We start from the raw sequence: 13,824 nt of genomic DNA on the forward strand, positions 1-13,824 counted from the left end.
ACTTTTCTTTCGCACCAGTAAATTAATCAGTTTTTGCTTTCATATTCTTTTTCTCTCTCTTTCAGGAGGGCACGCCCCACAGAGAATGGCTGGCCTAGGGGAGCGACCACCCACGGTCGCAGTCTGTTCCACGAAGGATCAAAGCCTCTGCATGTAATACCTGTTATTATTAAAATTAGGAAGTGAATAATCAATAACTCTCGGCGACATACGAGAATTAATTTGCAATTCAATTTGATTAACGGTATACTGCAATAAATATTGGCCGTCTGTTGCACAGAGTCGGTACATGGGTAGTCCAGCGTAAGTTTGCGCGAGAGTGGCATTACTTTCCAGATCTAATTTTTTGTCTTCCGGCACATAACTGTGCAGATTTTAGCACTGTGAACTAAGCTCAAGGACATCGGCAGCTAACCAGTATAGTTCGGTTGCGTCCCCAATGGCGAAGAATTTAGAATGGAAAAAATGCATTTTCGGCCCGGTTGGGGCGAGTCAACAGTGATTTAAGTTAGCGTAGCTTCCAAGGTGTGGATGGTTCATGGAAAGATTACAGAACGGTAATCCGAGGATTTAGGGTAAAGGCCCTACGTGGAAACTACTTCTATTTTCAATTTTTAAATTATTTGGAATGTAATTAATCGAAATACTATTCAGTAATTAGTATTTTCAAAGAGGGTGGCATTTTCCAATTTTGCTGTATTAATTTTGTGTGTTCGTAACTAATTTCAACCTACATTACTGTGAAGATTATACATTAATATTTTCACGTGAGGCATGAAAAGGAAAGGAAAAGGAAAATTAGGGATTGCAAATAAATCTCCAGTGAAGTATTGTGCCTAAGCGTCCACGAGAAAGTTGCAAATAACACTTTTAAAGAAGGGATTGCAGTTGAAGTCTTCAAGCCATTGTATTGCATTAGTTTCACTTTTACGTTCTAGGAGACTACTTCAACATACGAGGGCTATTCGGAAAGTAAGGAGCGATAGGTCGCGAAATGGAAACCACAGTGAAAATCGATACTTTTATTTGTAACAGTTAGCTACGACTTCCAGCTACTTATCTCCATAGTCGCCCATCCGGCTCAGACGTTCGTCGTAGCGTTGCACCACCTTTCCAATAGCCTCGTTACAGAAGGCAAAATGCTGGGTTCATGTGAGCAGAGATGAAACTCAGAGGGAGACATTTACGGGCTGTATTGTGGGTAATCAAACATTTCCAATTAAAAACGATGCAGGAGCGTCTTCATTGCCCCTGCAGAATGCGGCCGAGAATTGTCTTGAATAAGAAACCGCACGGAAGTTATTAATGTTGGCTGCATAGCTTCAGGCGAAATTTCTCGCCAGGTCCTCGTACTTGGCGGGAGACACTCCTGTTCTAGGTATCTTTATGTGCGCCCTGTGCGCTCAGAACTAAAACGACCGACGTCACTTGATCGACGTGCATACTAGAGACACAGCCCAAAACACCTGTACAAAAGTTCACTGTGGTATCCATTTCGCGACCGGTCGTTCCTTACTTTCCGAATAACCCTCGTACATTCCACTGTACATTGCCACATAGCCACGCATATTTGGTGAAATTTTGCATTGTGTGTGGTTTATTGCCAGATTGTGCAGGAGAGAGAACCTCAGGGGACTGATGACCTCAGATGCTAAGCCACATAGTGCTCAGAGCCATTTGATCCAATATCGAATTTTATATGCGAAATTCTCGTCTACGCCTTACAATTACATTCTGTAAATTTATTTGCAATAAAGAGTTCAACTTTTCTTTCATTTTCATGCCTTTTATCAAAGTGCGAGTATTAATGTACACAATATTTTGATTTATTTACAATTTAAGTAACGGAAACCGAAAACCGAGCAAATTTTCGTATATAATACTCTGGCAAGTGTAGTGCGTCATTAAATGAGATCTTCTTTAAAGTTGAATTGTTTCTATCGAAGTTATTAATTCTGGAGATTAATTTAAAAATGTGTTCTTTACATTTGTTTAATGAAAAGCGTTCCCATTTTAAACAGTTGGTATAACTTTTGTGAATCTAACCATGTTTTCGACCAGTGGAGAGGATTCTGTTCATTGTTGTGCCGTGTGCAGTATTAATCTGTATGATTCATAACAAGGAGTAATTCGGTGTAACACTGGAAACTGATTATCTAGTATGCAGTTCAGTATACATCATAAAACAAGAGGCTGCACTGCACAGGCACATCGCAATTTCATAGACTATCAAATGGAAGCACTGCAGAAGAGTAACAGATTTTATGGGTTTGCTGACGTTGGCGACTCAACTGAATTAAAAACAGTCATCTAGAAGTTATGAAATAAAGACTGACGTTCAGAAAACTATCACTCTTTCGGTGAAGCGTGTAAACGCACTGTGAGTGGTGATGAGAGCCAGCTAGTAATTCTGGTAATGGCTCGTGTTCAAAGGAGAACACGTGTAGCGTAAAAATGAATGTCATTCGCGTCGCTATAAAGTGAGCGATGTACCACGTATATGATTCTTCTTTTGTCCCCTGCCGTGTGGACATCAAAATAAGAGAAAAATGAATGTCACACAACGAACAAAAACGTCTCCGCTTGCTTTCGCTACCACTGAGCTGCGTTTCTAAAAATTGTGGAACCCCTGAATAAAATTCCATCTCGATGCTGGAAAATAATTTCCGGAAATCACATTACAGTTACGAGTAAGAATAAAAGAAAACACAGGAGATAAAATAGAATAATAAAAGAAATGACCATCTCAAACAAGTCCCAGTTGTAACTGTTAGTTTCCAAAGCTGAGGAAAGGCCCAGATAAGTAACACTTCTGTAGATTTGATTAACGACGCTTAGCCTTCTACGTCTCTCATTTTCGATGATAATTTTTGACCGTTTCTCATGGCCATTGAGACATATACTAGGTTGGATACAAAATTCGCCAGAGGTTGACACTACGAAGACCGACAACTAAAGTAAAAGTTCTGAAAATTCTGGACCTACTCAAACCGTTACCCAGTCTGTATGTTTCCAAAAGTATCCGAAACATCACGTCTGCGTAGGATAACAATTAAAATTTGAAGAATAACATTTTAAAACCATTACTTCAATTATGACTTGATCGTGACCGGGCCAAATATCTCACGAAATAAGCGTCAAACGAAAAAAACTACCCAGAACGAAACTTGTCTAGCTTGAAGGGGGAAACCAGATGGCGCTATGGTTGGCCCGTTAGATGGCGTTGCCATATGTCAAATGGATATCAACTGCGTTTTTTTTAAATATGAACCCCCATTTTTTATTACATGTCATGTATTTTTTTTTTTTTTTTTTTTTTTTTTTTTGTCATCAGTCTACTGAATGGTTTCATGCGGCCCGCCACGAATTTCTTTCCTGTGCTAACCTCTTCATCTCAGAGTAGCACTTGCAACCTACGTCCACAATTATTTGCTTGACGTATTCCAATCTCTGTCTTCCTCTACGGTTTTTGCCCTCTACAGCTCCCTCTAGTACCATGGAAGTCATTCCCTCATGTCTTAGCAGATGTCCTATCATCCTGTCCCTTCTCCTTATAAGTGTTTGCCACATATTCCTTTCCTCTCCGATTCTGTGTAGAACCTCCTCATTCCTCACCTTATCAGTCCACCTAATTTTCAACATTCGTCTATAGCACCACATCTCAAATGCTTCGATTCTCTTCTGTTCCGGTTTTCCCATAGTCCATGTTTCACTACCATACAATGCTGTACTCCAGACGTACATCCTCAGAAATTTCTTCCTCAAGTTAAGGCTGATATTTGATATTAGTAGACTTCTCTTGGACAGAAATGCCTTTTTTGCCATAGCGAGTCTGCTTTTCATGTCCTCCTTGCTCCGTCCGTCATTGGTTATTTTACTGCATAGGTAGCAGAATTCTTTAACTTCATTGACTTCGTGACCATCAATCCTGATAAGTTTCTCGCTGTTCTCACTTCTACTACTTCTCATTACATTTGTCTTTCTCCGATTTACTATCAAACCATACTGTGTACTCATTAGACTGTTCATTCCGTTCAGCACATCATTTAATTCTTCTTCACTTTCACTCAGGATAGCAATGTCATCAGCGAAACGTATCATTGATATCCTTTCACCTTGTATATTTATTCCACTCCTTTCTTTTATTTCCATCATTGCTTCCTCGATGCACAGATTGAAGAGTAGGGGCGAAAGGCTACAGCCTTGTCTTACACCCTTCTTAATACGAGCACTTCGTTCTTGATCGTCCACTCTTATTATTCCCTCTTGGTTGTTGTACATACTGTATATGACCCGTCTCTCCCTATAGCTTACCCCTACTTGTTTCAGAATCTCGAACAGCTTGCACCATTTTACACTGTCGAACGCTTTTTCCAGGTCGACAAATCCTATGAAAGTGTCTTGATTTTTCTTTAGCTTTGCTTCCATTATTAGCCGTAACGTCAGAATTGCCTCTCTCGTCCCTTTACTTTTCCTAAAGCCAAACTGATCGTCACCTAGCGCATTCTCAATTTTCTTTTCCATTCTTCTGTATATTATTCTTGTAAGCAGCTTCGATGCATGAGCTGTTAAGCTGATTGTGCTATAATTCTCGCACTTGTCAGCTCTTGCCGTCTTCGGAACTGTATGGATGATGCTTTTCCGAAAGTCAGATGGTATATCGCCAGACTCATATATCCTACACACCAACGTGAATAGTCGTTTTGTTGCCACTTCCCCCAATGATTTTAGAAATTCTGATGGAATGTTATCTAACCCATCTGCCTTATTTGACCGTAAGTCCTCCAAAGCTCTTTTAAATTCCGATTCTAATACTGGATCCCCTATCTCTTCTAAATCGACTCCTGTTTCTTCTTCTATCTCGTCAGACAAATCTTGACCCTCATCGAGGCTTTCAATGTATTCTTTCCACCTATCCGCTCTCTCCTCTACATTTAATAGTGGAATTCCCGTTGCACTCTTAATGTTACCAAAGTTGCTTCTAAAGTCACCAAAGGTTGTTTTGACTTTCCTGTATGCTGAGTCTGTCCTTTTCAATGTCTTCACATTTTTCCTGCAGCCATTTCGTCTTAGCTTCCCTGCACTTCCTATTTATTTCATTCCTCAGCGACTTGCATTTCTGTATTCCTGATTTTCCCGGAACATGTTTGTACTTCCTCCTTTCGTCAATCAACTGAAGTATTTCTTTTGTTACCCATGGTTTCTTCGCAACTACCTTCTTTGTACCTATGTTTTCCTTCCCAACTTCTGTGATGGCCCTTTTTAGAGATGTCCACTCCTCTTCAACTGTACTGCCTACTGCGCTATTCCTTATTGCTGTATCTATAGCGTAAGAGAACTTCAAACGTATCTCGTCATTCCTTAGTACTTCCGTATCCCACTTCTTTGCGTATTGATTCTTCCTGACTAATGTCGTGAACTTCAGCCTACTCTTCATCACTACTATATTGTGATCTGAGTCTATATCTGCTCCTGGGTACGCCTTACAATCCAGTATCTGATTTCGTAATCTCAGTCTGACCATGATGTAATCTAATTGTAATCTTCGCGTATCTCCCGGCCTTTTCCAAGTATACCTCCTCCTCTTGTGATTCATGAACAGGGTATTCGCTCTTACTAGCTGAAACTTGTTACAGAACTCAATTAGTCTCTCTCCTCTTTCATTCCTTGTCCCAAGCCCATATTCTCCTGTAACCTTTTCTTCTACTCCTTCCCCTATAACTGCATTCCCGTCGCCCATGACTATTAAATTTTCGTCCCCCTTTAATACTGCATTACCCTTTCAATATCCTCATACACTTTCTCTATCTGTTCATCTTCAGCTTGCGACGTCGGCATGTATACATGAGCTATCGTTGTCGGTGTTGGTCTGCTGTCGATTCTGATTAGAACAACCCGGTCATTGAACTGTTCACAGTAACACTCCCTCTGCCCTACCTTCCTATTCATAACGAATCCTACACCTGTTATACTATTTTCTGCTGCTGTTGATATTACCCGATACTCATCTGACCAGAAATCCTTGTCTTCTTTCCACTTCGTGTAGTACGTAAAGAAATATGAATGTTTTAGTTTGACCATTTTTTCGCTTTGTGTAGATGGAGCTGTAATAGTCACAAACATATGGCTCACAATTTTAAACGAACAGATGGTAACATGTAGGTTTTTAAAATTAAAATACAGAACGTAGGTACATTTGAACATTTTATTTCGGTTGTTCCAATGTGATGCATGTACGTTTGTGAACTTATTTCCGAGAACGCATGCTGTTACAGCGTGATTACCTGTAAATACCAAATTAATACACTAAATACTCAAAATGATGTCCGTCAACCTTAATGCATTGGGCAATACGTGTAACTATACTCCTCTCAATAGCGATTAGTTCGTCTTCCGTAATGTTCGCACATGCATTGACAATGCACCGACGCATGTTGTCAGGCGTTGTCGATGGATCACGATAGCCAAAATCCTTCTCCTTTCCCCACAGAAAGAAATCCGGGGACGTCAGATCCGGTGAACGTGCGGGCAATGGTATGGTGCTTCGACGACCAATCCACCCGTCATGACGTATGCTATTCAATACAGCTTCAAACGCACGCGAGCAATGTGTCGGACTTCCATCATGTTTGAAGTACAGTGCCATTCCGTCATGCAGTGAAACATCTTGCAGTAACATCGGTAGAACATTACGTAGAAAATCAGCATACATTGCACCATTTGGATTCCCATCGATAAAATGGGGGCCAATTATCCTTCCTCCCATAATGCCGCACCATACATTAACCTGCCAAGGTCACTTATGTTCCACTTGTCGCAGCCATCGTCGATTTTCCGTTGCCTAATAGTGCATATTTTGCCGGTTTACGTTACCTCTGTTGGTGAATGACACTTTGTCGGTAAATAGAACGAGCGCAAAAAAAAAAAAAAAAAAAAAAAAAAATCCCGTAATTTCTCTTGTGCCCAATGGCAGAACTGTACACGACGTTCAAAGTCGTCGCCATGCAATTCCTGGTGCAAAGAAATATGTACTGGTGCAATCGATGTTGATGTAGCATTCTCAATACCGACGTTTTTGAGATTCCCGATTCTCGCGCAATTTGTTTGCTACTGATCAGCGTATTAGCCGCGACAGCAGCTAAAACACCTACTTGCGCATCTTCATTTGTTGCAGTTCGTGGTTGACGTTTCACATGTGGCTGAACAGTTCCTGTTTCCTTAAATAACGTTACTATCCGGCGAACCGTCCGGATTCTTGGATGATGTCGTCCAGGACATCAACACGATATCGACCTTTTCCGCAATTGATAAACGGTCCATTTTAACACGGGTGATGTATCACGAAGTAGATACCGTCCGCACTGACGCAATGCTTACGTGATACCACGTACTTATACGCTTGTGATTATTACATCGCCATCTATCATAAAGTGAAAAAAGTGGTCCAACTGAAACATTCATATTTCTTAGCGTACTGCAAGAACATGTAATAAGAAATGGTGGTTCCTATTTTTTAAAAAAACGCAGTTGATATCCGTTTGACCTTTGCCAGCGCCATCTAGCGGGCCAACCATAGCGCCATCTGGTTTCCCCCTTCAAGCTAGACAAGTTTCATTCTTTGTAGTTTTTTCGTTTGATGCTTATTTCGTGAGATATTTGGCGCTGTCATTATCAATGGACCACCATGTATATCGACTACAGTCTTAACTGAAGTAAACGTTGGCCGTGAAAGCCTACCGTGTACACTTAAAATACGGTTAACAAGACTGTCAGGTTACAGAATTTCGTGTAAAACTAGTAGTACACTTAAACACAGTTCTTTTTTAGTGTTCTGTGTACCTCAATGGGCAAAGCTGAACCCTTACTGAACCACTATGTTGTCCGTCCGTCCGTTTGTCTGTGTGGTTGTCTCATCGACCGTCCAGAACCCTTATTCCGACTAACGGGTGGTCGTATCAAGAAGAAATCTATGTCATATTAAGGTATACGGTCCCTTTCCAGCAAAAAAAGTGAAGTTTGTATGTGTACGCAATCAAAAATTAAAAAATACGTCTGTTTACGTTAAATATTTAGGTACTCGCAAACTCACCGCAAACTCACTAAGCAAAACACATAGGATACTTCCCGTTGAACAAGGATCACGAAATTTGGGGAAAGGCAAGGTTTGACAATACAACCATAGGAGATAATCCGAAAACCATTTGTGAATATATATATATATATATATATATATATATATATATATATATGCACTCCGTCTTCAGGCCTACGGGGCCATCCGACCACCGTGTCATCCTCAGTGGAAGATGCGGATAGGAGGGGCGTGGGGTCTGCACACCGCTCTCCCGATCGTGATCGTGGTATTCTTGACCGAAGCCGCTAATATTCGATCGTGTAGCTCATCAATTGGAATCACGAGGCTGAGTGCACCCCAAAAAATGGCAACAGCGCATGGCGGCCCGGATGGTCACCCATCCAAGCGCCGCCCACTCCCGACAGCGCTTAACTTCGGTGATCTCACGGGAACCGGTGTATCCACTGCGGTAAGGCCGTTGCCTTGTGAATATATAACACGCAAAAATTGTCATTTGTTGTCAGTACTGTCTGTCCACTTCTCCGTCGATGTAGAATCATGAAATTTAGCGAGAATAAATATTTTGCAGTACAATTAAAGGAAAAAAATAAAAAAACTGTTCATTTGTTATTATATCAAACCATTTTCTTTTGTTTTTGTTCTCAGACCGTCAGTAAGTCAGTCCGTCTATTAAGACCCCTTTTTCTCAGGAGCGGGTACACGTACGAAGTTGAAATTTACGTAAAATACTGATGTCTATTGTTTCTAGGCATTGTAATAAATGTAAGGTTCTAACACCCAAACCTCCATCTGTCAGACACTCAGATCGGTATCAAACGTTGTACGTCTACATAGTATCAATGAAAAAACAATTTAGTTTGTGCCGTGTGCTGTCACCCAGGAGAACATGCGTAAACGCTAATTAAAAGTAACACAGAATTACGCAGAAGAGGAAAAACGTAACTGTGATTAATTGCGTTGAAGTTCTCACTTGGGTCATTATTGCAAGGAGGAGCCCAAAGCCTTGACGTGCCACGAGACGTTTATGATGACTGACAGAGACAAAATGAGTAATACATGAATGACTGAATAGTAATACTCTAATTAGTTATATTCTGCCCACGATACAGTTTACGTGTATGGTTTGCCATGCTGAATGTTTTGTAATACCTGGCATTATTTTGTAATCTGTGGTGACAAATAAACGAACTTCACAAGTTAAAAAAATGAATAAAAAATGAAGGTGAGGAGGTGGCACAGCGTGAGGTTGTCGTGCCGTTGGTTCCGCGTTCGATCCCCACTGGTTACAAGTTTTTTTCAAATCTTTACGTATGAAACTGTTGTATAGGAGAATATTTTCCTAACATGTGAAAGGATTTTTCGGAGTTAGTAGCAATGTTCTTTTGGTAGCCTGCTTTCGCTTTGTTAGTTGAAAATTGGAAACCTATGGACTACACTTGTAGAGATGGAGCACCACGCTTATCTATACAAATGTACTCTATAGGTTTGTTACTTTCAACTAACGATGGGAAAGCAAACTGCCTAAAGAACAAACTCCGAAAAGTCCTTTTATATTTCAGGAAAATGTTCTCCTATATAACAGTTTCACACGTAAACTATTTAAAAAAGTCGCAATCAGCGGGATTTGAGTGCGAGATTCTTCGTGTCTCACTTTCTTCCAACTCACCCATGCGAGATCTTAAACACAGTTATTCACAATTCACTTTTCCTGCATTGCATAGTTCTGGTGTTACTCTTTATTACCATCTACGCATGTTTTACTGAACGATAGCACACAGCACGAACTAAATCGGCGTTTTCGTTGATACTCTATCGACATACAACGTTTGGTACGGATCTGAGTGTCTGATATATGGACGTCTGGGTGTGAGTGCAAGCAAAAGATATGGTCATTTACGACACATATTTTGATACTCGCAAACCCATCCGTCAAAACCTACAGCTTACTTCCCGTTGACCTAGAATCATAGTATTTCGCAAGAACCAAGGTTTCACAGTACAGGCAAAGGACAAAGAATTATGTCACAAGTAAACAAAAAATGCCGTCCGTTGACGCAGAATCAGGAAATTTGGCGAGAAGAACTGCTTTACAGTACAACTAAAGGGAAAATAGTCAAAACATCTTTAAGTTGTACTTATATCACATGAATAATGGTTTCTTTTGTCATTTGTTATTCGACTTCAGACCTGAAATTAAAATGTTCTCGAAAACCTTGGAATCCTTCGGACCGATATCTTGCCAGTATCGATATCGATAAAAGCAAAAAATCGTTGAGACCCTCGATTCTCGGAATAGATGTACTGCCTATTTAAATCATTAAGTTTGTACGGCACGCTCAGTGCGAGAGTCCTATTTACACCTTGCCAGTTTTTCTTTTTCTTTCTTTCCGTTCTGCCTTTTCCCGTTTCTCTACATGCAGGGATCGGCAACACGTCGATCGCGATGCACTTGTAGGTCGCGAGCGCTTATTTCGTAGAACGCGTGGCTGCCGAATGCGAAAGAAAACTTGTTGAATTAAAATGGCAATTTTATTTTCGTAGCACCGAACGTGCGCACACGTTCGCCACAAGTTTTGTTTGTTAACGCGCTTTGAATCGATACCAACACCTATCTTGAAGCTCGAGAACCGTGTTAATCATACCTAATCGTGAAACTTCCTGGCAGATTAAAACTGTGTGCCCGACAGAGACTCGAACTCGGGACCTTTGCCTTTCACGGGCAAGTGCTCTATCATCTGAGCTACCGAGGCACGACTCACGCCCGGTCCTCACAGCCCTGCTTCTGCCAGTATCTCGTCTCCTACCTTCTGGATACCTAATTGTGTTTCCCGCGTTAGTTCAATCAACCACCACTTGCAAGCCACGAGTTGCAACATTATTTCATTTATCTTTGCGCATTATTAGTTCCGTATGTTTCGGGAGAAGTCTATCAGTATCATGCCATTCGGTGCACTACCAAATTCTGTCATGTGATAGTACGGGGAACAGACGTAGGCAGAACGCTGTAAATAATTTGCGTGCGCTGTTGACGCTGATCATGCATATATCCTTACACACTTTGCGAGAACGTCATTAAAATTCGCCACGACAAAGTAAATCTGATCTCTACGTTCGTGTTCGGTTGTCACGGAAATTTTATTTCTCAAATCTTCAAACATTACCTCTTATCAAAAAAATAGCACGTAGTGCAACGACTTGAGGCATAATAAGTTGATTATGAGAAATATGTAAAATGGCAGTATGAATTTTTCGTAACAGAAAGAAATGGAACACACATTTATTCATTAATTCGAGCTACTATTGCCCTTGTGTGAGAGGCAAGCGTCGAGAGATATTTCAAAACTGTGCACGCAAGTCTGAATCTCGAGATTCCCTTATCATGTGAACTGAGATAAGAAAAAAATCAGGAAAGTAAAAACCGATTAAATTTTCACCAAAATGTGTTCGCAAAACCAAGAGACAAAAATGTGGCTGCCACTCTTCCTTCGTACCATGTTTCGAATGTACTGACGGAAATGAGGAAAACCTCTAACATTGTGAATTCGCAAAGGAATTATTTAGACATGCTGGTGATGAGTTGCTTCAGAACTTCAAAAACATGTTTGAAGTAGTAGCTGTTATGAAATCCCTTCAATTTTCATCAAGAATGATCACAAAAAGACTTCAAACAACGTCTAATGTTTTTTTCTCAATTGAAAACAGACTTAGTTGACTTATTTTTTTAATGAAATTAGATGAGTCTACTGATGCAACAGAAACTGAGCTACTTTTTGTAAGGATGATTTTAAATAACTTTAGTGTCGAAGAGGAACTTCTGGAAGTAATTTCTTTGAAATGCCATATAAAAGTAAAAGATATATTTCTTTCTGTAAAGCAACTAATCCTATCTGAGAATATACTTAGCCACAAGCTTGCAAGCACTGCAATAAGTGGAGATCCAACCTTAAGAGGTTCTAAATTTTTTTTTCTCACTGCTTAAGAGATGGAATTTGTCCACAGTTTTTAACGTATCACTATATTTTACACAGCAGTCTCCGCGTGGAAAGTTTTTAAATTTGATCGACACTATGAGGACCGTTGTAAAGATAGGCAAAAAAAAATTATACCTCACTCTTTTCAAAGAAGACTTAAAGACTTGGATAATGAACTCGAAACTATTATTTTTATTAAAAATAAACACAAACAAGATTGCTTGATGGACGCTTGGAGTCCTGTATTTGACTGTGACAAGCTATACACGAAATACCATCTAGGACAAAAAGAGCTTCGACCTGGAATCTCACTTACTGGAGGGGAATTGCCTTCAATGATGAGTCTCGCTTCGAAACGAGCTCCGATGACAAGCGAGGACGAGTCTGGAGGCACTCCGGACAGCGGTTAGATGCCAACCTATTTGTAGCCCATCATACAGTCCTATTATCGGGAGTGATGGTCTGGGGTGGCACTTCATTTCATAGCAGTTCCCCTCTGGTAGTCATCCGCACCCTTACAGTTCAGCGGTATGTCGGCGACATTCTATACCCCGTCTTATCGCACTTCACGGCAAGCCAATCTGGTCTTACACTTCAGCCAGATAATGGCTGTCAGAACACAACGAGAGTTCCTACTGCTTATCTTCGGCTTGCCAAATCCTATGTTCGCTAACAAAGTCACCGGATCTTTCCCAATTAAGAATGTTTCGAAAATTATGGGCAGGACCCGCCAATTACTCGGGAATTCTACAATCCAACGCGCCATTTGGACAGAATTTGGCACGAAATCCCTCAGGAGGATACCCAACAAATTTACCAATCAATGCTAAACCGAATAACTGCTACCATAAGCGCCTGAAGGGGACCAACGCGTTATTGACTTGCTCAATTTGTGAAGCTTTATCTCTTGTATAAATTATGCAAGTTTTCTGAAACTGTAATAATTTGTGTGTCTGCGTATGTGCTTCATATCCACCGATTTTAATTACTTCATGGTGCGCGTTTTCTTTGTGTTTTACGGAGTATTTCAAATTGATGGTTACAGATAAAAATGGTTTTGTTAGTCATAGTCTGAATTCTGATTCGTGAAAGTAGGTTTGATATAACATTACAGATATTTGTTGACCTACAGCGCTTTCACATTGTAGGAGAGCCTAAAGCAGTTGATCTATTTCATTCAAAAGGCGGGAAGAAAATATCTCTATTAAGATAACAATAACGACCCTTTGTTTATTAATCTTGAACTAAAATCTGTACAGGTTAGAGGGCGACTGTCTACACTTCAGTACCAGAGAAGCGTAGCGGATGCCCACTATGATCACCGGAAGTGGTGGTGAGTTGGGAGGTACAGTGGATGATCAGCGCCACTGTACCATGTGGTTGTGGGCTTGTGAGCCATCGGGCCAGAGGTCCTTACCGAGAAGCAGCTGACGGACGTCCAGCGGCTGATGGTCCGACGAAGGCATGAGATGGTGCTGTCTGACGGGTAGCAGCAATGGCAGACGTTGTTGTCCGAAGCGTAGATGCGACGCGGATGATGGCCTGGAGCCCGGGGCGGAAATTGCTGTCGAGGGACTGAGCGGAGGCCTAAGTACCCATCAGCGGACTTGACCACGTGGATGGTGATAGGTGCCTGTTTACCGCGACCTATACGCCAAGTATCTACGCAACTTGCTCCCCAACCCTATGACGGCTGCCTGGGGCTTGGTGGTAGATAGCTGAGCGTTTCTTCTGTTGACCTCCCGGGGTAAGGTAGAG

At 41.0% G+C, this 13,824-nt stretch overlaps 1 pseudogene; it reads right to left on the bottom strand.

The window, feature by feature from the left end:
* Positions 1 to 8,439: 8,439 nt before the first annotated feature.
* On the bottom strand, positions 8,440 to 8,557 carry LOC126458866 (5S ribosomal RNA; annotated as a pseudogene).
* Between the last annotated feature and the right edge of the window lie 5,267 nt (positions 8,558 to 13,824).

This window comes from Schistocerca serialis, chromosome 2 (assembly GCF_023864345.2).
Source record: "Schistocerca serialis cubense isolate TAMUIC-IGC-003099 chromosome 2, iqSchSeri2.2, whole genome shotgun sequence".
In the NCBI taxonomy this organism is placed as follows: domain Eukaryota; kingdom Metazoa; phylum Arthropoda; class Insecta; order Orthoptera; family Acrididae; genus Schistocerca; species Schistocerca serialis.